Here is a 20,585-nt window from a genome sequence, read left to right as displayed (position 1 = left end):
AATCCAGGCACAGCCCTTGGGTCACTGCTTCTCCCGCCCGCCCTCCCTCTGGCTGGTGATTGGTAGCAATCTGTGATCTGGGGCTGGAGCACGTGTCTCCCGTGTCCCTTAGAAACCTGGGTCCATCTGCTTGTCCCTGACCTCGGGGGTCCTGCCCGTGTCCTGTGAGTCCTTGAAGGGCATGTCCCAGACCCCTCAGTGCACTGAGCCGTGGGTAGTTTTGCAGCATGAAGAGGCCTGTAGCTTCCGGGCTGCCGAGAGCTGTTGGACAATCCCTCCTCCAAGCTTACGGACCCTCCTGGCAGGTATGTGGCCCCTTCTAGTCCAAGTTCATTGTCCTGGGAGAAGCAGCCCTGGAGCTGGCCGCATGGGAGGCTGTTCCCCATTGGCTCCCAGGGAGCAGGGGCATCACTTTGTTTCTTTTGCCCCACAAGCTGCTAAAAAAAGGCCCTGTTTGTTGTACTTACCGGGTTTCGCAAACTCTTCGGGCCCTGCCTGCCTTCCTGGGCAGTGGGGTCAGGGCTTCATGACCTAACTCACTGTGAAGTGAGCTAGACCTTTCCCCAGGGACCAGATGGGCTGGGAGAACAAGCCCCAGGAGCTTTCCACATGTTTCTGTGCAGAGAGCACTTGTGAAGTCCTGAGGAGAGGGCTTTGGGGCTTCAGGGTCCACAGTGCATGTGGAAGTAAGAATCCACAGAGTCCTGTCCTTTCTTACTAAGACCCCACAGGCCCCCAGAGTCTCTCATAAACGTGTAAACTGCAAATTAGACCCTGCACCTCCCCTGCTGGACCACCTCCAGGGGCTCTCGGCTGTCCTCATGACCAGCAGGCAGGCCTGGCAGGAGCTGACCTGGAGGGGTCCCCCCAAGCCAGCTCTCAAGGTCCCCCCGGCGCCCAGTGTGCCTGTGACACCCGTTGACGGCTGCTCTGTTCTGCCCACTATCCCCGGCCTCGCTTTCCTCTGATTCAGGGCAAACCTCTTTGGATCCAGCTCTCTGCCATTCAGACAAGGTGGGGAGAACCCGAGCTTGCATCTCCTGAGCCCCACTGTGTGCTGGGCTTATAAACCAAGGGCTTTACGAGTTTGGAGTTTGTTCTCAGCTCACTCGTGAGGCCCCTGCCTCGTGAACCAGACTAGAAAAGCCAACCAGAGCTTCACACCCAAGTGCCCTGAGTCAGAGAGAACAGCCCAGGGGAGCTTTGGACGGAACAGGGGGCGGGGGAGCGGGTGAGGGTCACTGGGAATCCCTCTGGAGCACTGACACTTGTGATCTGGTGGGCTTGGTCCCCCAGGGGGTTGGCGGCGGAGGATGAGGAAGGGCTGGGCAGACACACTCAGCTGCAGAAGCCCCTGGGAAGGAACTGGGTTATTTCCTTTGAGGAACTGGAGGAAGGTGGGGAGGTTGGGGGCAGGGAGGAATGTGAGGGGCTGGCCGAGACCCGGCCACACAGAGCCTCGGAGGACGAGAGACAACCTAGATATTACTTGGGTTGCAGTGGGAGCCAGGCTGGGAGCTAGGGTGGCGGGCTTGGCCACCAAAGCCTAAGAGCAGTGGACAGGCCATGGTGACTCCTCAGAGAGGGCTGGCAGCACCTTGGACCAAGATGCTGGTGGGTTAGGCCCAGAATGCATGGGTGCTGATTGGTGACTGGTTCCAATCGGGGAGTGAGCGGTGCTGTCCTGCTAAGTGAGGATCAGCTGGCTGACTCCAGAGGTAGAGAACACCAGCCATCCTCTGTAATGAGAACTAGACCTTTCCCCAGGGACCAGACAGGCAATAGGTGATGGCGGGTGTTGACTGGACGGAGAAGATGGAGAGGGGCGGAGAAGAGGGGGTGAGGAGCGGGGTCAAGGTTGTTGTCCTTCCACACTGAGATGCCCCTAAACCTCTCCAGCTGGGAACGGGCTCAAGGATGTGGGGACCAAGGAGTCTTGAACGGAGTGTAAGTGGCAATGCTGTTGGCAAAGAGATGGTGTTGAAAGCCTGGGGGTCGGAGGAGATCACAGAGAGAGAGAGATGGTGCAGGGAGAGAGAAGAGGCCGGCGTGCAGCTGAGAGACATGGTGTCGTCCTAACAGCTGTTCAGGTGCCTCTGCCCCCCGCTAACCTGTATGGCTGGAGTCTTGCTCCTTGTTGGAGCCCAGCAGTGGTCAGCGGATGCATCTTCACAGGGCCGCTGACTCTGGAGCCCCCTGGACCACACAGACACTGTGAGGATCTTACAAAGCAACTTAGAGGCCCCACCGACAAGGCAGCCCAGGGGACAGAGGGAAAGTGGCACCAGTGGCAGAGAGCAGGCCGACCGGGGAGGAAAACAATAATCATAAAACCCACGACCTGTTACTTCCCAACCAGCTGCCAGGCTGGTGCTTTGTGTACAATCCATGCTCACATCTTTCTCCGAGGCAGGTCCTGTCACGAGCCATGTTTACAGAATCAAGGGACAGCGAGGAGCCGAGACAGCCAGCTAGATGGCGGCAGCACCTCCCTGCTGCCTGTCTCCCCGACTGCACCCAATTCCTTCTCCAAACACAGACTGAGCCTTCCTTGTGAGTGGTTTTGTTTTCTAAAGCAATGAGACCTGCTTGGTCTCCTCTGATACTCTGCTGAGCTGAGACCAAAGTGAACCACAGTCGGCTTCTGATCAGTCACCATCAACATCCTCACCAGTATCCCCATCACCCGTTATCTTCATCTTCATCATCACATTTTTTTAAATGCAGGTACTGGGGATTTAACCCAGGACCTGTGCATTCACTCTATCACTCACTCAGTCACTGAGCTATACCCTCCCCTCTATCATCACCATCATTTCATCATCACCATCATATTCATTAGCAGCATCACTGGATGGTGGGATATCAGGATTGTTCCTTGTCTATAGTTCCAAGTTTCCTGCCATGGCCAAGTACTGCTTGTACATTATAAAGGTGGGGGGGGGGCAATCCAATGGTGGCACAGTGATGAACACTGGGCTAAGGAGATGGCTAGGACCAGGGGGTGCCTGTCCAAACAGACAAGAGCCCCTCCTTGCACAGAGGGCTGCATCCAGCAGGACCTGACAGGCTCCAGGCTCCTTGGACTAACTGGGGATCCGGCATGCTGGGCAGCCTGCCATCCCTGCTGCCTGCCCTCTGCCCGCAGGCACAGTCAAGTCCGGGCAGGGCCTTGGAGGCTCTGCGTGTTTGGTGCATGGTTGGAGGCGGATGAGCAGCCTGGCTGTCTGGGCTTGGAGAGGAGAGTTGTGGAGGTGTCTGCTGCATGAGCAGGGGGCCCCAGCCATCCTCATTCTGGGACAATTCCTGCACAAAGGCAATGACGCTTGAATGGTGGAATCCAAGGCATTGGGGCTAAATCTTCCCCAGGCTGGGCCAGGCTCTTCTCTCTTCATAAGTCTGTGCAGGGATGGGCTTGCTCATGCCTGGCTGTCAAGGATGGACCGTCTGGACCTGACTCCAGGCCACAAAAGTCTTCTTCTCCCTTCTTCTGGAACCCAGCCTCTGTCCTCTATTTGATGAGGGTGGGAGGACACTGTCTCCCAAGCTAGGGAATAGGAGCAGACCTTCCTCTGCTCTTGTGCCCCTGTCCCCTGGGATCTCAATGGCCTGCTGAGCATCGAGGCATGGGGTTCTGGGCGCAAGGATGTCGATGCTCACCAGGCCCCCAACTTCTCCCTAGCACAGTCCAGGTGCCTGAGACTTCATGGCTGAGCGCACTGATCCCCAGCAGGGGCCCCGGAGCAAGGGGGTGCCGGTCCTATCACTTCCTCACCTTCACATCCCCATCGGACCCAACACAGGCCCCTCCCTCTCTTGCCTGCATTGTCCTGCAGGGTATTAACCTGCACTGGCACCATTTATTTTATACAGTGAGGTGTAACTTACAACTTACACATGTGAGATGCGCGTCTCAAATTTGCAGATGTGTGCACCTGTGTGACCACCACCCACACCCGGCCTCCCGGAAGCCCCCTCTTCTGATTCTGGTCCCCATGCACTAGTGTCATCTGCTCTGTCTTGCCATTGGTGGAACCACCCAGATTGTTCTCCCTATGTCTGGGTCTCTGGCTCGGCATGGTGGCTCTGGGATCCCTCCACGCTAGTGCGTGGGTCCATGGGTCTGTCTGTTTTACTGCTGAGCGGACCTCCACCACCGGCACACACCACAGCTTCCTGGACATTTGACTATTTCCAGCTTCTTGCTGTGACTTTTCCGGAGCAAGGCTTGTGTGGACAGCTGCTTTCATTTATTGGGGTAAATACAAAGAAGTAGGACCGCCGGGTCACAGGGAAGGCGAGTGTGTGGGTTTACTGGACGCTGCAGGTGGCTTTCCAGAGGGGCGCACCACCTCATCTAGGGCTCTGCAGCCGCCTCCCGGCTGGCCCCCACCCAGCCCCCCGGACACCAGCCATCTTTCTCCACGTGAATCTGGCCAGGCCAGTCCCTTGCTTGCTTTTCCGGCAGCCCCTGCCTCAAGGGGAAAAGTTCAAACTCAGCAGCACCGCAGGGCCCTCCATCACTGGCCCTGTGTATCTCCCCAACTGTATCTCTGGTTCCCTCCCACCTTGAACCTCACTTTCCAGCCATATCGAAGGCCCACAGTTCCCTGCACACACGTCACTTCTGTCCTTCTGCACACATTGTCTTTTCCACTGGGAGCATGCAACCCTCTATTGTCTAGCTGGGGGCCACCGCCTTGTCTTCTAAGATCTAATGAGAGCATCTCACTGACCTGCTGATGTCTCCCAGGCCCTGACCAGCACCCCTTGGCCCATATCCACCTGCCTGCTCTAAGCCCCCTTTGCTGGGCTCTTCTGAGCAAGCCCAGTTTGCATGTTGGAGGTGAGGGGTTAGGACAGGCCTTTTCTCCCAGCTACATCCTCAGAGCCTAGTGGACGCCTGGCACGTGGAAGGTAAACGTGCAATAAATGAATCAGGGAAGCTGAGTCTAGGTGGACACGTGCAGAGGTGAGCAACTTTGTAAGGTAAAGCCTGCATGTCTTAAGTGTGCAGCTCCATGGATCACTGCATATCTGTGCACCTCTGTGTGACCCCCACCCAGGTCAGGACATGGAATGTGCCCAGCTCTGCCTGACTTCTGTCCCCAGAGATGAGTGCCGCCTGTTCTTGAACTTGACATTAAAGGAACCACACAGAATGTTCTCTCTTGCATCTGCTTTCCTTTGCTCAGTCCAGACTCCTGCTCTGAGAGGCAGATGGATCCCGTGGGCCTGGGCCCCTCTGCCTCGGGGGCCCGCATCTTTGGCGGCTCCTGCCCAATTGTTTCCCTCCCTCTCCCAAGAGTTCTCTTCCCGATTCTTGTCTCCGTCCCCAGCCCGGGCTGGGGCTTTGTCAGCAAGTCTCTGCTTCCTGAGCAGGAAAGGCCTTTTCTTCCTGCTATCAGCAAGTTACCCTTGAAGTTCAGGGACTCAAGTTGTGGTACCACCCTGGTCCCACTCACAGAGAATTCCCAGGCACTCATCCAACCTCCCTGTTTCCTGTGTCTCACGGAATCCCCTCCTTGCAATCACCTGGCTGTTCCAACACTGTACACTCTGGCCCAGGCATGTCACCTTGGTCAGCCTGGCCATGCCTCTGAGATGAATTTTAAGTGGGGTTCCCAGACCAGCAGCAGCAGTACCCCCGGGGTCTTAGATATGCACGTTCTCCAGCCCCGCCCCAGACTCCCTGTCCGGGAAAAACTCACTGTTTCTCTCCTTCACACTCACACTCACAGCACTGTGGATGCCAGATGTGTGGGCATCTGCCCACAGCGACTGATTCTCAGACACCAGCTGGTGTCTTACTATTCATTTCAATCCTGCCACTAACCAGAGATGGCACAGACCCACAAGCTAAGGCTCAGCCCCACAAGACCGCCTCCCCACTTCAGATGCCAGTCACAGGCCGTGGGTCCCCAGGTTACCCACACTTCTGTCTGCCTGGGCCACATATCAGAGGTTCCCAGCACCTCCTCTACTTGGGTTCGCTAAGTTGTTAGAGTAGCTCACAGAACCCAGGAAAACAGTTTATTAACTCTTGTCAATTTACTACAAAGGATATTTTAACGGATACAAATGGACAGGCAGATGAGGAGATACGCGGGGTGAGGTCTGGAAGGGTCCCGAGCACAGGAGTTTCTGTCCCCTGTGAGCTGGCCTGTGCCACCCTCCTGGCATGGGAGCGTGTTCACCAACCTGGCAGCTCTCCAAACCTTAGGGATTTTTATGAAGGCTTCATCACCAAGGCACGATCGATTATTAACTCACTCCCCAGCCCTTCACCCCACCCTGGAGGATCGGGGTGGGGCTGAAAGTCCCAAGCTCCCAATCATGGTCCTGGTGACCAGCCCCATCCTGGAGGTGTCAGGGAGCCCAGCCAGTCACCTCATTAGAATGAGAGATGTTCCTATCACCCGGGAAATTCCAAGGGATTTGGGAGCTCTGTGTCCGAAACTGGGGCCAAAGATCAACTATTACCAAAAAGGATACTCTTAGCATTTAGTCGTTTAGGAAATTACAAAGGTTTTAGGAGCTCTGACTGGGAGCCGGGGATAAGGACAAATGTACATATTTCTAATTATGTCATAACATCACATTCACTGAGTCAGAAACTCCCACAAACCTTCCAAGGGTTCTGATGCAGCTCAAGTGTAAGAACCACTGATTCCTGGCTTGTGAACATGTTGGCAATGAACCAATCAAAATGGGAACACGACTTTCCTTGAGTAGACGTACATTATCATTATTCTAAAAAAAGCAAAGGGGTTCTGGTACTCAGGCTGATGTGGTTTGGTGCGTCATCAGAGCACCAGTGCGAACCTCTGGCACAAACGCCTGCCTCACAAGGATGACAATGTGGATCAGAAAATGTCTTTTTTCTCCCTGAGAGCAGAGGTCTGGCATGCTTAGTATCCTCTCCTTGATCTGTCCTCTCCCTCCTGTCCTGCTATGAGCCCCAGGAGGTGGGGCCCCTGCCAGCTGGCCTCTGGTTGGATTTGACTCGAGGGAGACAGTAGCAGGAAGTCATAGAGCAGGAGAGTAGTCAGGGCAGTGGTGTGCTGACAAACTTAGCAACCAGCTTCAGGGGGTGAGCCATCCCTGATTTGCAGTGTTTGCCAGTTTCTCTGCTGTAACTACTCCCACCATGGTCAAATTTCAAGCTACTCACGTGACAGCTCTGGGAAGAGACGTGTAGGAGTATTTCCACCACACAGATATGCAGACGTAGGTAGCCTCACGACCACAGCTCGTAGGGAAACGGAGCAAAGTCATTAGGGAGTGGTGAATTTTGAGTATATATTATCTTCGTTTTGAATATAATTTGGTAATCGTTAAGTTCATATGATTTAATTTAAAATAATGGGTGTGCCTAAAAACTGGTTCACAAAATTCCTGCAAGTTTAATAGTCTGCTGTTGTAGGTGGGCACAGCCCTGGGCCAGGTGACACTTGCTCAGCTGTCTGGCCTGGCTCCAGCCCTGTGATTCCCTCTGCTGGTCTGGGTCCCATCTGGCTCCAGGGACACTCTCTCCCCTTGTCCCTCAGCCCGGGCAGAACTGGCCTCCTGCTTTGCTCTCCTCAGTGTGTCTCAATGTCTTTCCTTATGCCCTGTTTGGGTACCATAAAGATGGTGTCCTGGGGGTGGGGGACCATGGAACAGAAACCCACCCCTGCCTGAATCCCAGCTCACCTCCTTTTCTGTTAGTTATCACCTTCTGCATAAGATGTCAGTGGAAGAACTGATTCTGAGATCAGAAGCCAGAGGCCGGAAACCCAGGGTGGGGAGGGGGCGTGTGCAGCCCTGGGAACTTCTCCAGGACAGACAGGTACTCAGTGAAAGTACCTGCATCCCTCAGGCATTGCGGGTGGGCATGGCGGCTGGAACCTGCTTGGGAGGTGCTCTGGCTGCATCTGTCATGATGACAGTGCACATGGCCTTGGACCTGGCAATACCTCGTGAGGTATTTGTCTTAGACACGCACTGGTGTGAAATGATCTTTGCCCAGTTATTTATTACAACATTGTTTAGAAGAACCCAGTGCCAATCATCAAGAGATTCATTAAATAGGTTCTGGCACATTCTTCCAGGGGAAGATTTTACAGCCATTATTTATGATGACATGAAAGGTGCTCCATGACTGTGAGTGAAAACAGGACATTGGAATGTGGGGGTGCGGGTAGAGTCTGCTTCCATTTGTTCAGGAAAAGAAGAAAGGAAGTGGGGCGGTGAGAGGAGAGGGCAGGAGGAGGAGGAAGGACAGGTTGGCTGTCTGGGAGGACGCAGCGGCACCTGGCAGCAGGTCTGTCTCCGGGTGGGGACCTGGGCGGCGGGGGACTGGCTTCTCCCTGTAAACCCACTTGCGCTTATGGATGTTGTACCAGTTTCATGTACTACCTGGTCAATACGTAGACACAATTTGAACATGAATGAATACATGCTCTGGGAACTTAACAGATGTCTCCTGTTCGTTCTCAACTCAGTCTCATCACCTCGGACCCCTGAACTTAGGGCCAGCCCCCTGACCCCCTGCTGGCTAATCAGGGCAGGGGCACCCAGCAAGGTCCCCCAGGACTCCCAGCTTGTCGGGAAGGACCCTGTGGCGCTGACTTCTGTCTGAGGGTTTCAGGTTCATCCTCTCATCCCTCCCTCCCTCTGCGAAGCTCCGTGGGCCACGCGTGGCTACACTGGCTTCAGAAAAAGGGACAGGGGAGTTGGGTGTGAGTGATGCACCCATGGGCATGCCATGGTTGGGGGGGTCGGTGGGGACCACGTCTGACTGGTACACCCTGCAGCATTCATGCCTGGCTCAGGGCAGGCTGGCAACCTCCGTGGATTGACTGACTGATGGACAAGGACCCAGCCGCTCTGGGTTGAAACAGTCCTTCCAGTGAGTTCTCCAGGAAGCCTGTTTTTTTGCCTTCTTCTGGGGCAGAGGCAGGGGGAGAGCGGTTCTCACCCTGACATATCTGGGAACCGAGTGTAAGGAGATGGTTTTACAGCAGCATTTCTGGGTCCTTTCCATTCTGACGGCTCCCCTGCACCTCTCCTTGCACACACACCCCTGATTTGGAGGAGTCTGCAACTGGCAGAGGCCCAGGGTCTGCATACTGTCCAGGCCCCTAATTGGGAGCTTCTGTGTCTCTAACACAGTGACCACATCCCTGGAGAGGAGGCTCGGCATGCCTACCCACCCCTGCAGGCTCTGGCTCTGCCCCACCTCCCCGCAAGCCTGCCGCCTCCTGCTCTGAATGGGTGCACCTGGACAGAAGTCTCAGGTTGAGTGGCAATGGGGTGACAGCAACGGGATCACGGTGGGGCTGTGCTGGGGCTCTGAGGGCAGTGGAGCGGTGTTCCAGGTGCTTAGGACCAGGTGTCCCTCTGCATGCTCCTCCTGGCTCTGGCAGGGACTGGGTGGGGCTGGGCCCCGGGTGGATGTCTGACTCTCCACCCCAGCCCCCTGGCTTCGGGCAGGCAGCGACTGGCAGAGGGAAGGTGCAGCTGAGAGAAGGGGAGACTCGGAGGTAGGACCTGCCCGGCCACCTCGGCTCCCTGGGGGTGCTGAGACTGCGCCCTGCAGTACCGGGAAGCCTGCTCCCGCCTGGGTGCCAGAGCCAGCTCCTCGATCTCCCTGCTGCTCCCTCCCCAGAACTGCTCCTCCTTCCTACCAGCTGCTCAGAGTCAACCTTTACTCCAGACCCAATCAGCAGATACCACCAACTCTACCTGCAAATATATTTGACATTTGACCATTTGGCACCACCCCAGCTGCCACCACATCTCCGCCCTGGATTGCTGCAAAGCTTCTAACCGAACTGGGCAACCTGTCTCTGCACAGCAGCTGGAATAATCTCATCAAACAAAGCCAGGTGTTGTCCCTGGCCCTCTGATTACTTCCCTCTTACCTGGGATCAACTGTTTCACCTCCTCCCACACTGCTCTGCCTTTCTGGGTCTCTCCCAGGGTTGCATCTACCTCAGGGCCTTTGCACTTGCTGTTGCCTGGGCCTAGAACGTTCTTCCCTTGGCCAGCCACATGGCTTGTTCCTTCAATTCATTCAGGCCTCTGCTCAAATGCCATCTCAGTGGCCAGAACACTCTGTATAAAATAGCAGCCCCTACCCTCCTCATCCAGCTGTTCCTCCTCACCACCACTTTACACACTACACACTTACTTATTCATTTGTTTGTCTGGATCCCCACACTGGGATGCAAGTTCTCAGAGTGCAGGGTGTTTTCTGTTCGATTCCCTGGTGGATCTCAAACACCTAGGATAGGGCCCAGCACGTAGTAGGTATTTCATAAACACCATTGCATGAATTGTGCCTACAAGCATTCCTTAAGCAAGAGACAGACAGTTAAGACCGCAGTCTCCTGGGTTCCTTCCTCTGGGGCTGACCTTTCTGTCCCTGGAGACACAAAGTCAGAGGGGTCAGCTCCTACTGGGCACCTTCGAACCCCTGGCTCCCCTGGAGCATAGACGGGTTTCAGGTTTCTCATCTGTAAATGAGGGGTTTGGCCCGGGATCCTCCCTTGGGAATCCCCATATCTGAAGTTCTGGATGTCTGTTCTTCTGGTCCCTCCCCGTATTCTAGTATCAAGGGGCTTGGGAGTGGTGGGAGCGTCACAGGAACTGCTGTTCAAGAGCAGTTACCAGGCAAATCCTGGGCATCTCCAAGTTGGTGTTTCAAGGCCGTCATGTCTTGGGGAGAGGAAGCTGGAGGAGTGGTTTGAATGTTGATCCCCCTAAAAGACACATCCAAGTCCTAACCCCAGAAATCTGTGAATTTGACCTTACTGAGAAAGAAGATTCTTTGCAGATCAAAGTTAAGCATCTTGAGATGAGATCGCTGGGATTTAGTGCAGCCCTAAAACCAAAGACAAGTGTCCTTATCAGAGAGAGGGGGATCTGACCGGGACAGAGAAGGTCACGAGACCACAGAGGCTGGGCCTGTAGTGACACAGTTACAGGTCACAAGCCAGGCAGCCTGGAGCCACCAGTAGCTGGAAGAGCCTGGGGGGTGGGGCCCTGCCCACATCTTGATCTGGGGCTTCCGGCCTCTGGGACTGTGAGAGTGCACACTTCTGTTGTTTAAAGCCTCCCACTTCACAGTCATTTGTTAGGGCAGCTCCAGGAAACTCACACAGGAGGGATGGCTGGGGGATTAAAGCCTGAAGGGAAGGTGATTTAGTGGAGGATTACCTTTCCAAGTTTCAGGTTTGGGCTTTCAACACAACCCGCCCAGCTCCACTCCCTGCTGGCTGCTGGGGTTGGGGGCGGGGCACACCCAGCAGAGAAGGTTCCAGGTCAGGACCTCACCTTCATCCTCCCAGAGCCACACCGCCGTCCCCTGGGGAACAGCTGGGTGTGCTGTTTGCCTGAGGTGGAGCCCCAGAGTGAGGCCAGGACTGCTGGGCAGTGTGTGAGGTGTGGCCTCGATTGTTTTGACCTCATCTGCCCACGGCTGTGGCCTTGAAGCTCTAGGAGCTTTGCTGTCAATCTTGGAGGAACAGATAGTGGGAGGGATGTTCTACCAACAGCGGGCAAGGGGTGCTCGGAGAAGGCAGGGTGCTCCCCAGGAAAGCGGTGGGAGGACAGTGCCAGGCCGGGGCGCGGAGGTGGGGCACCCATACAGACCACTCGCCCCACCCAGTGCTCAGCATCTGCATCGCATCCTGGAGCATCTCAGCTTCCCCCCAGGGAGCCGCGATCACAGGCATTTACAGCTAAGGAAACCAACAGCACAACCTTCCCAAGGGGACCCCTTCAGAAGCAGCAGGGCTGCGGTCGGCGCCCAGAGGAGCCCGCTCTTGGCCGAGTCACTGAGAAGACAGAAAAGGGCCAAGAGCTCGGGAGCAGGGCTGGAGCAACAGACTGGGGCAAGGGCACTGTGGACACGGCTCAGGCCAGCTCAGCTGCGTGTTCTCTGCAGTGGAACTGGGACGACGGGGTGGGCGGGGCCCCTGCCCGAGACTCTGATTCAGGGTTGGGTGGGAGCTGGGTTCACCACTGTTTAGAGATCCCCCGGTGAGTCTCACGGGCTCCAGTGGGATCTGAGTTCACTCCCCAGCCCTGCCCTCCCTCTCCAGATTGGGGAGGCAGTGCCCTGGCCAAGCTCTGAATGTTAGCTGAATGGGGTTAGCTGGACAGAGAAACCCAGGCCAGGTAGACAGCGTGGGCGAAGTCAGAGAGAAGTCCAGGGAGGCCGTAACATCCCCTGTCATTGGGCAGGGGGGTGGGGGGTTCCTCTGTAGGACTTGTAGGAGACCCCACTGTGAAGCACGTGGTCTCCTGGGGGAGCCCTGGCCTGACTCCTGAGACTCAGAACCCTGGGCCTGTCTCAGCAAGCCTGACACAGAGCCTGGGTGGGTGTCACAGGTCTAGAAGGACAGAGGCAGGAGGGGAGGCCTGGTCCCCTCTCTCCCTCTGCCCCAGAGTGGCAGGGGGTGGGGATGCTGGTCAGGGCTGCTGAGGTTCTGCAGGAGTTGGTAAGAGCCTGGTGCTCTGGGAGAGCCCTGCTCCTGGCTGGGATGGGAATGAGTGGTGGTCATTTACGTGGGCTGAGGACGACGGCTGATGCCAAGATGTCTTGGCACCTTCTGCAGGCGGGGAGGCTGCTCGGGCCTCGCATGAGAGCTCCATTCGCCCTCCCAGCCACCTTGCGCAGGGGGGACCAGGGTTAGTCCATTTTACTGCTGGGGAGACCGAGGCTCTGGGTCATGACACTTTCCCAAGATTGCACGATGGCAAGCACAGCACTGGGCTCCCACCCAGGCCACCTGACTCCACTGCCCACATGCTTAGCCCTCGTCAACCCACGGCCACAGGGCCACAGGGCCTGGCCACTGCCTCTCTGGGGCCCCTGTCTTCTTTAGCCCCTCCGCGCCGCAGGCTGCCTTCCCTACCTGATGATGAGAGGCTGGATTTGCGCGGCTGACAGGTGACCAGTGCGGGCTGGGAGAAGCAGGCACAGTGGGGCTGGCCCTCCTGGGGGGACCCCCCCACCTTTGGCAAAGGGGAGCCGGGGTACAAGAGGCCAGGCTAGCTTGTTTGTTGCATCACAAAGTCCTGTCTTGGGCTGGCGAGGGGTCCGTGGGGGACCGCCTCAGACTGCCCAAGGGGCTTGGCTCCCTCTACCTGCAGTGCCTCCACCAGAGGCCCCACAGCTTCAGTGGGGGCATCTTGAAAATGGGCACATCTAGCCAAGATAAGCCCGAGGAAGGGGAGCCAGGTAAGAGGCCCCGCAGTTGGATGCTTCAGAACTCTGGAGACTCAGTCTCCCCACCTATAGTGTGGGAGCACGGCCAGGACACCAGGAGCCCTCCAGACCTGGGATGGGGCAGGTGTCCTTCTATTTATGGAACTTTCTGGACAGAGCTGCTAAAGGAAGAGTAAGATCCCAGCTCATCCCAAAGGAGGCGACTGGAGCCAGAGCCAGGAGAACCCAGGGGCATCGTTGCCGTGCAAGCTGCCACCTCAAGGGCAGAGGTGAGGAGGGACTGGGCCGAGGGAGGAGGATGCCCAGACTCCAGGGCCCCCACTGCCATTCGGAAGGCCCTGCCAATCATTCTGTCCAACATTCCCCAACTTTTTCCCCCAGGAGAGGCAGAGGCTATTAGTCAAAAACAAAGGCTCACTTGGAATGCCAATATGAAAAATTCTAAATTCAAAAACTTATTTTTCTGGCTTACATCTGTTTTATAAATGAAAAAGGTTACACTTACTTCTTGTGAATTCAGCTATGGCCCCAGCATTCACAAGTTATGATGCCAGGGTTAGAACCCACATCTGGGTTTAAATAAAATACATCCTACTAGCCTCTGTCATCACAAGCAGTCTTACTGAAATGACAAAATGACAGAAGGAAAAATAAAAACCATGTACAGCTGCAGTTTTTATGTGTCTGAAGGTCATCCCTACAACAAGTATGACAACACAGTGATGTCTGGGGGTTCTGTGGGCACGACAGTGGGCTGGGGCGGTAACAAGCACAGGCACGTGTGAGTCATGAGCTGTCCCAGCATGATGGGGAGCTACACTCGGTCCTGCGAGAACCTCCAGGACTTCCGCTATCACAGAGGAAGGACCTGACAGTTGAACGATGTGTCTTCCTGCTCACCCAATCCCTTCTGCTGCGCAGACCCTCCCTCTGCTTGGAAGTGGCGTCTGTGTCCCATGGCTGTGGCACGGACCCACCAACCGCCCGGTGCTAAGCACCGTGACCTTCTGATCCAAGGACATAAAGCCAGACATGTGGGGAGCGTTTCTCTGGGCTCAGCTTGTATCACTGCAGGAGTGGACGTTTAAGTTGGAGGCACAGAGGGGATGTGTTCCTTAATAAATCTCCCCGCCACCGGCCCCATCTCTCCCCCCCCCCCCCCCTCTCCCTCTCTCTCTCTCTCTCTCTCTCTCTCTCTCTCTCTCTCTCTCTCTCTCGTGTGTGTGTGTGTGTGTGTGTGTGTGTGTGTGTTTGTTTGTGTGTGTGTGTGTGTGTGAGATAAGTAAGACCCTCTGAAGTCCGGGCCCATGGCAGGCCCCCTCCTGCCTGGCGTTAGGCCAGGTATTGACGATCCCGTTGCTGACTCAATACATTACAGCCCTCTTCAGAAGGCAGTCAGTGCTGGCGGCTTCACTGGAGACTGGTGGCTGCAAGAGCCTCAAGTCTTGGGTGAAAAACTGAACTTTCAGTGACAAGGCTGTTTTGAGAATTGCAGACATTGGAACTGAGGGATGTCCGGTGCTGGTTTCAACAAGCCGACCTGTCTCTGGTTGCACAGTCCTGAGAGAGAGAGAGCACTGAGTCACGCAGATAAAAAGCTCCAAATGATCCAAGTTTTGGACAGCTGTCTGCGCATGCGTCAACTCAACAGACGGGCAGAAGCCTGGGTATTTTGACTTAATGAAGTGGAGATGACTGGTACCACCAGCTGCAATGTGCTAGCATTTGGTGCATCACTCGTACGAATAGGCTGTTTCTGCTGCAGGTATAGAGCCACTGCATCGAGGAGTTTGCGGGGCAGACACTGTGCTGGCCTCATCTCATCAAATATCTCAGTCCTAGGAGAGCCGCTAACACCAGCACGTGTGCCAGGAGGTGGAGGGCAGACATGTGTGCAGATTTTTAAATGGATATTTAATAAAGCATTTGTGGAGCTACCACAGAGCCTGGACGGCCCCTCAACATCATGGCACCAAGTGCTCACCAGGTGGTACAAGGCCCACCTCCTGGTCCCCGAGGGCAGCTCCTCAGGCCAGCATGCCGAGTTCTGAGTTCTGCCTGCGCATGGCTTTCCTTCTGGTCCTTGCACTCATTTCTGGGCTGTCGAGAGTCCATCCAGAGAAACTGCCGTTGATATGGCCCAGGGAAAAGTTCACGGTGTGTGTCTGCAGACCGGATCCTTCAGAAGCTTCCCAAAGCGTGAGATGTGTGCCCATCTGGTGGCTCCCGGACAAAGCCATCATCTAGTGCAATCCGTTTCCAATTCTCATTCTTTCAAAAGTCTCTTGAGGACTTTTTGATTCCTCAAGGAGAATGTCTGTAAGTCTGGTGCTTAGTTACCACTCCCTAACATGTATGACTCTCTAGAGACCCAGAAAGGCAACCATATCTAACTAGAATTTAATAATACTGCTTTGTTTTTAACATATCTTTTCACTCTTAACCTCTATTGACAAGAAATACTGAGCACTTATTTATGGCAGTGACATAAAAATCACTGTGGTGGTTATCAAACAATTAAAGTCTGAGGCCATGGCCTCTACATGTAGCAAGATTTGTGGTCTGGGCTGTGTGCCTCAACCAGAAAATCGTCTTTTTTTTTTCTTAAGGGCATGATCTCATTTTCTATTGTGAGGGAAAATTTTTTTTTATATTTTAAAATATTCTATTATTTACATTCAAAAATTATTTTGTTATATGTTGTATTTATTATATACTTATATAAAATATTTATATATTAACTATATAGTTACATATAAATAAATATATAATATGTTATTTATTACATTTATTATGTATTACCCATCATTATGCTATTTTATTACATTTTTTTGCTTTGTTTTGTGGGGACATAATTAGGTTTATTTATTTATTTTTAATGGCGGGCAGTACCGGGGATTGAACCTAGGACCCTGTGCATGCTAAGCACATGCTTTGCCACTGAGCTATACTCTCACCACCATACAAAGTCATGTCCTGATTCAGCCTGCATGGAGAGCCACCTGAGGGCTTGGGAAGGGGGTCTCCTGGGACTTTTGCAGACCTCCCCTTACTCCTGCTCTTCTGTAGATGACCGCTTGGCTGGGGGGCTCCAAGAGCCCACTGGGAAGCGTCGTCAAACAGGGAGCCTGCTGTGCAGGATCTGGGTGCAGGTTTAACACCTGCAGCCAGGGTTTTCTACTTGTTGAGAATCTAAGGTAAAGGGCCCCAGTTCAGGCAAGGAAGAGGCAACACCGCCGTCTAGTGGCAAATAGCATGGACAGCACTCGTGATGCCTGCTGACTGGGAGCCTGGGGTTCCAGGCTCAGGATCATTTTCAGCATCAGTCGTGTCTCTGACCCTATGTGACAGTGGCCTGAGGCAGAAGGGGGATACGTGGGCTCCTTGCTTCTCTGGCCACAGCAGGTCACCACCTACGGAGCCACCACATCTAAGAGCCTGCTGTGCAGAGGGCACCATGCTGGGCTCCAGACCTGCCTGTCTAGTCAAATCCCCCCTCACAGCCCTAGGAGGGGCCGCTAACACCTGCCTTCCATGCAGGGAAGTGACAGGCAGACGTGCATTCACAGCCGGGCTGGGGGACACTGTTTAGCTAGGGGGAGGTGGAAGTGGGACTGCGGAGAGAAGTGTGTCTTTTAACTCCCCTTTTTTGTGTTTAAGGGGAACTTGCCTTGATAGTCTCAGGTCTACAGCAGGCCTGTAAAAGCAGCTCCTGCGAAAAGTCTCTCTGGGCTTCAGGGTCTTCAAATGTCAGTGGGGACAAGGGTGCTCCTGCACAGGTGGCCACAGAATCTTCAGATTGAATGCAAGTTATCGCCCAGACCACGCCTGCACCAAACAGCCCTCCATCAGGGCAGCTGCGCTTGTGGCTCCTGAGTGGGAAGTGGATTTGGAGGAAGTTAGGTCTCGTGGGTTTCTCGTGGGTCTCATGGGTGTCTGGAAGGTGGGGGGCTGTGTCCTGTTTCTATACAGCAGCCCTGGAGGCAGGACTCTGTGCGGAGAGCCAGGGCAGGGGGCTAAGCCTGGCCAGAAAGATCCTGCCCATAAAAGGACATGAGGCTTGGGGCACGGGGCATCCAAAGCCTGGGGTCCCTCTGCAGTGGTCTGGACTGGATGAGGGCTCTGGGATCCTGGGTGACCTGTGCATGCCAAGAGTGTGGCACTCCAGTGCAAAGAGCCACGCAAGGCCCCTGCCCTCAGGGAGCTTCTAGTCTAAGTGGGCAGACACAGACACACACACACACAGGTAAAACTGCCTCACTGAGGCTACTAGGAAGGGCGGGTCCCTGAGGCTAGGAGAGCAAATGACAGAAAGCCTGACTGTCAGGGAGTCAGGGAAGCTTCTGGGGGAAGGGACAAGGGAGAGGAGGGCAGGCTTGGGAATTTGGATTTCAAACTAATTCTGCTTGCTGGGTGGAGAAGGATCTGGAAGGGTCCAGTGTAGCCATTTGGGCAGACCAGGAGGGAGGGTATTTCCTGCATGAAATCGGTCAAGAGAGGATGCAGCCTGAGCTCCGGAGATGGTGATGATGTGGAGGGTGGGGGTGAGGGATGTGGGGTGAGGGGAGCCAGGTACGGGGGTGTCTGGGTTGCACAGCTGGATGGCGGGTGGTAGCCTCACTGGGACAGGATGGCTGGAAGAGCTGCTTTTGCAGGGAAAGCCTTGTCTGCGTCGCACCTGGGCTATGGCCGAGATGACCCGGAGACGCCGAGGTGCCCACTGCAGCCTGGAGAGTTATGTTGTGGATACTCGTGTGTGCGTCCTCGTTGGCAGGCCGTACAACTGAGGGTTCAAACCAGGACACTTCTGAGAGGGAAGGGACGCTTTCTTAACAATTATGCCAGGACAGTGGCTCCTCAGACTGGCACTGCCCCAGGAAGGCAGGGACAATGGTCTTTCTCTAATTTACTTCACTTAGTATAATAATCTCAAGGTCCATCCATGTTGCTGCAAATGGCATTATTTCATTCTTTTTTATGGCTGAGTAAGATTCCATTGTATATGAAACAAACTGAGGTTTGTTTTCCAAGGGGAAAGGCGGGGGGGGGCGGTGGAGGGATGAGTTAAGAGTTTGGGATTAACATATACGTGTTACTATATGTAAACAGATAAACAGAAAGGACCTACTGTATAGCACAGGGAATATCTTGTAACAACCTATAATCTGAAAAAGAACACACACACACACACACACACACACACACACACGTGTGTGTGTGTGTGTGTATAACCGAATCACTTTTCTGTATACCTGAAACTAACACAAGACTGTAAATCAACTACACTTCAATTTAAAAAAAGAATTGGCTAGTCTAGAAATGCAAATGCAATTTGGGAGAAAAAGAAAAAAACAAAGGTGAGAAAGACACCTGGAGTCACCTCTACGGATTCTGCTAAATTGCAAATAATGCAGAAGATTTCTGGGCTGAATAGAAATCACTGGGCAGCTTCTGTTTCTATCTAAGAACAGATCAAAATGGACTTTATATTCCAATGAATGCCTTAGAACTCAATTAAAAATCAGAAAGAGATGCTTGCTCCACTTAAATCTAAATGCACCTTATGCATAATTTCAAACAAAGCTCAGCAGCGTAAGCTGATGCTTGCAAAAATGCTGAGAGCCCCCTGCTGCAAACAGAGTAAGAAGAAAGCAGCCCCCCTTGCAGGATGTTATGCCCCCAGATGACTGAGAGAGGGCAGAGTTGTGCAGCCCTCAGCTGCCCTAGATCTGGAGGGCAGAGAAGGTCCAGGCTTCTGAGATGGAAGACGGGGTACGGGGCAGTGGGACAGGCATTAGAGTGACTCCAGTCAGTGCGGCAGAGCTGGCTCAGGGCTTGTTGGACAAGGTACTGGCTGGGAGAGTCGGGGGCCATGCCACTGAGCCTGGGGCTCCATCTGAATGTGTGGTGCTGCTTAATTATCAGGGGTGGGGAGGAAGCCTTCGGCCCCTGTGCCATGCACAGAAGTTCCTGGGAATGAGTTAGTCCACTCAGTCACCTTGTAGAAATTGTGAACAGAAGTCAGAAAAGCATCAAAACTCTATCTTCAAAATAAGGGGATGGCAGATTCCAGAACCTATATCGAGGAGAGCATGGCAGTGGTCCCCAGTCCAAGTCCAGATGTATGGACATCAGTAATAAAGACATCTTGTGCACTTTAAAAGCTTTAGCCACGTCATCTCCTTCGAGCCTGAAGCAGTTCCTGGGGTAGGTGCTGGGGTGACCCCCATTTAAAGATGGGAAAATGAGGGTAGGGGGTTTGCTTCAGGCCACCCAGCTGGGAAGTGGCAGGGCCAGTATTTGAACCTGGCACTGGCGGAAGCCAAAGCTGATGGCTTCAACCGTTCTGCTACACACTGCCTTTTAGAACAAAATGGGCTCATTAATAAGCCAGAGCAGGTTAGCCCCAAGTCCATTAGCACCCCTGAATCGGAATGAATCAATCCCAGAGCCCAAGACTGAGCAGCCAGCAAGGTTGGAGGGATGTGGGGTCTAAGTCACAGACCCCAAAGCAATGAGAGGTGAGGAGAGCTGTGTCGGGACTCAGACCACTCCCCAGGTGGGGTCTGTAAGGTGGGGTGGGCTCTGTGGTGGGGAGGGGCAGAGTGTGGCTTCAGCCATCCATCATCCACCCATCCTCCATCCATCCAGCCTCATCCACCCATCCACCCATCCTCCATCCACCCGTCATCCTCCACCCATCAACCACCCATCAGCTGTCCATTCATCATCTTCCATCCAGCCATTCATCCACCCATCATCCATCACCCATATCATTCATCCATCCATCCTCCAACCATCCATCCATCCATCATCCACTCATACTCTGTCCACCCATCATCCTCCATCCATGCATCCTCTGTCTATCCATCCATCATCCTCCATCCATCCTGCCATCATTCTCTGTTCTGTCTTCAAAGAGTAGTTAAATGCAAGGCATTATAAGAAATAAGGTAAGATTTGACAAAATGGAAAATTATTGGTAATTGTGGAAGCTGGTGGATAAGTACACAGTCATTACACTCCTCTCTCCACTTCTGTTGGAAGATTTCCATCGGAAGAGGTAAAAGGGAGATGAGAAGTGGTGGGTGGAGATCAGAAGCTGTAGTCTCAAGGTTCACCCTAACTCTTTCCAAGCTCTTGGAGAGCAGGAACTTCAGGCCTGCAGAGCCTAGGGGCTCCCAGCATTAGCTCAAATCAATGTAAAAATGCTGCTTCTAGAAGAAACTGCTTCTACTAGAACTTAGGAAAAGCATAATTTCTAGTGGTGACCACTGTCATGCTGTTTGTTATCAGGCAGCAAGTAACATGCAGAAGATGACAGAGAAAGTCTGAGGACGGGTCTGGAAGGTGAAAGGCGGGG

General features: G+C 54.0%; 1 protein-coding gene across 1 annotated transcript in view; it reads right to left on the bottom strand.

Moving 5' to 3' along the window:
* NECAB2 (N-terminal EF-hand calcium binding protein 2) overlaps nucleotides 1–20,585 on the bottom strand; it is a 71,984-nt gene that overhangs the window by 47,815 nt on the left and 3,584 nt on the right. The gene's annotated exons all lie outside the window — the stretch shown is intronic.

This window comes from Camelus ferus, chromosome 9, assembly GCF_009834535.1.
Source record: "Camelus ferus isolate YT-003-E chromosome 9, BCGSAC_Cfer_1.0, whole genome shotgun sequence".
Lineage (NCBI taxonomy): Eukaryota > Metazoa > Chordata > Mammalia > Artiodactyla > Camelidae > Camelus > Camelus ferus.
The sequence above is the reverse complement of the archived record's forward strand: the minus strand, read 5'-3'. Positions and strand labels throughout refer to the sequence as shown.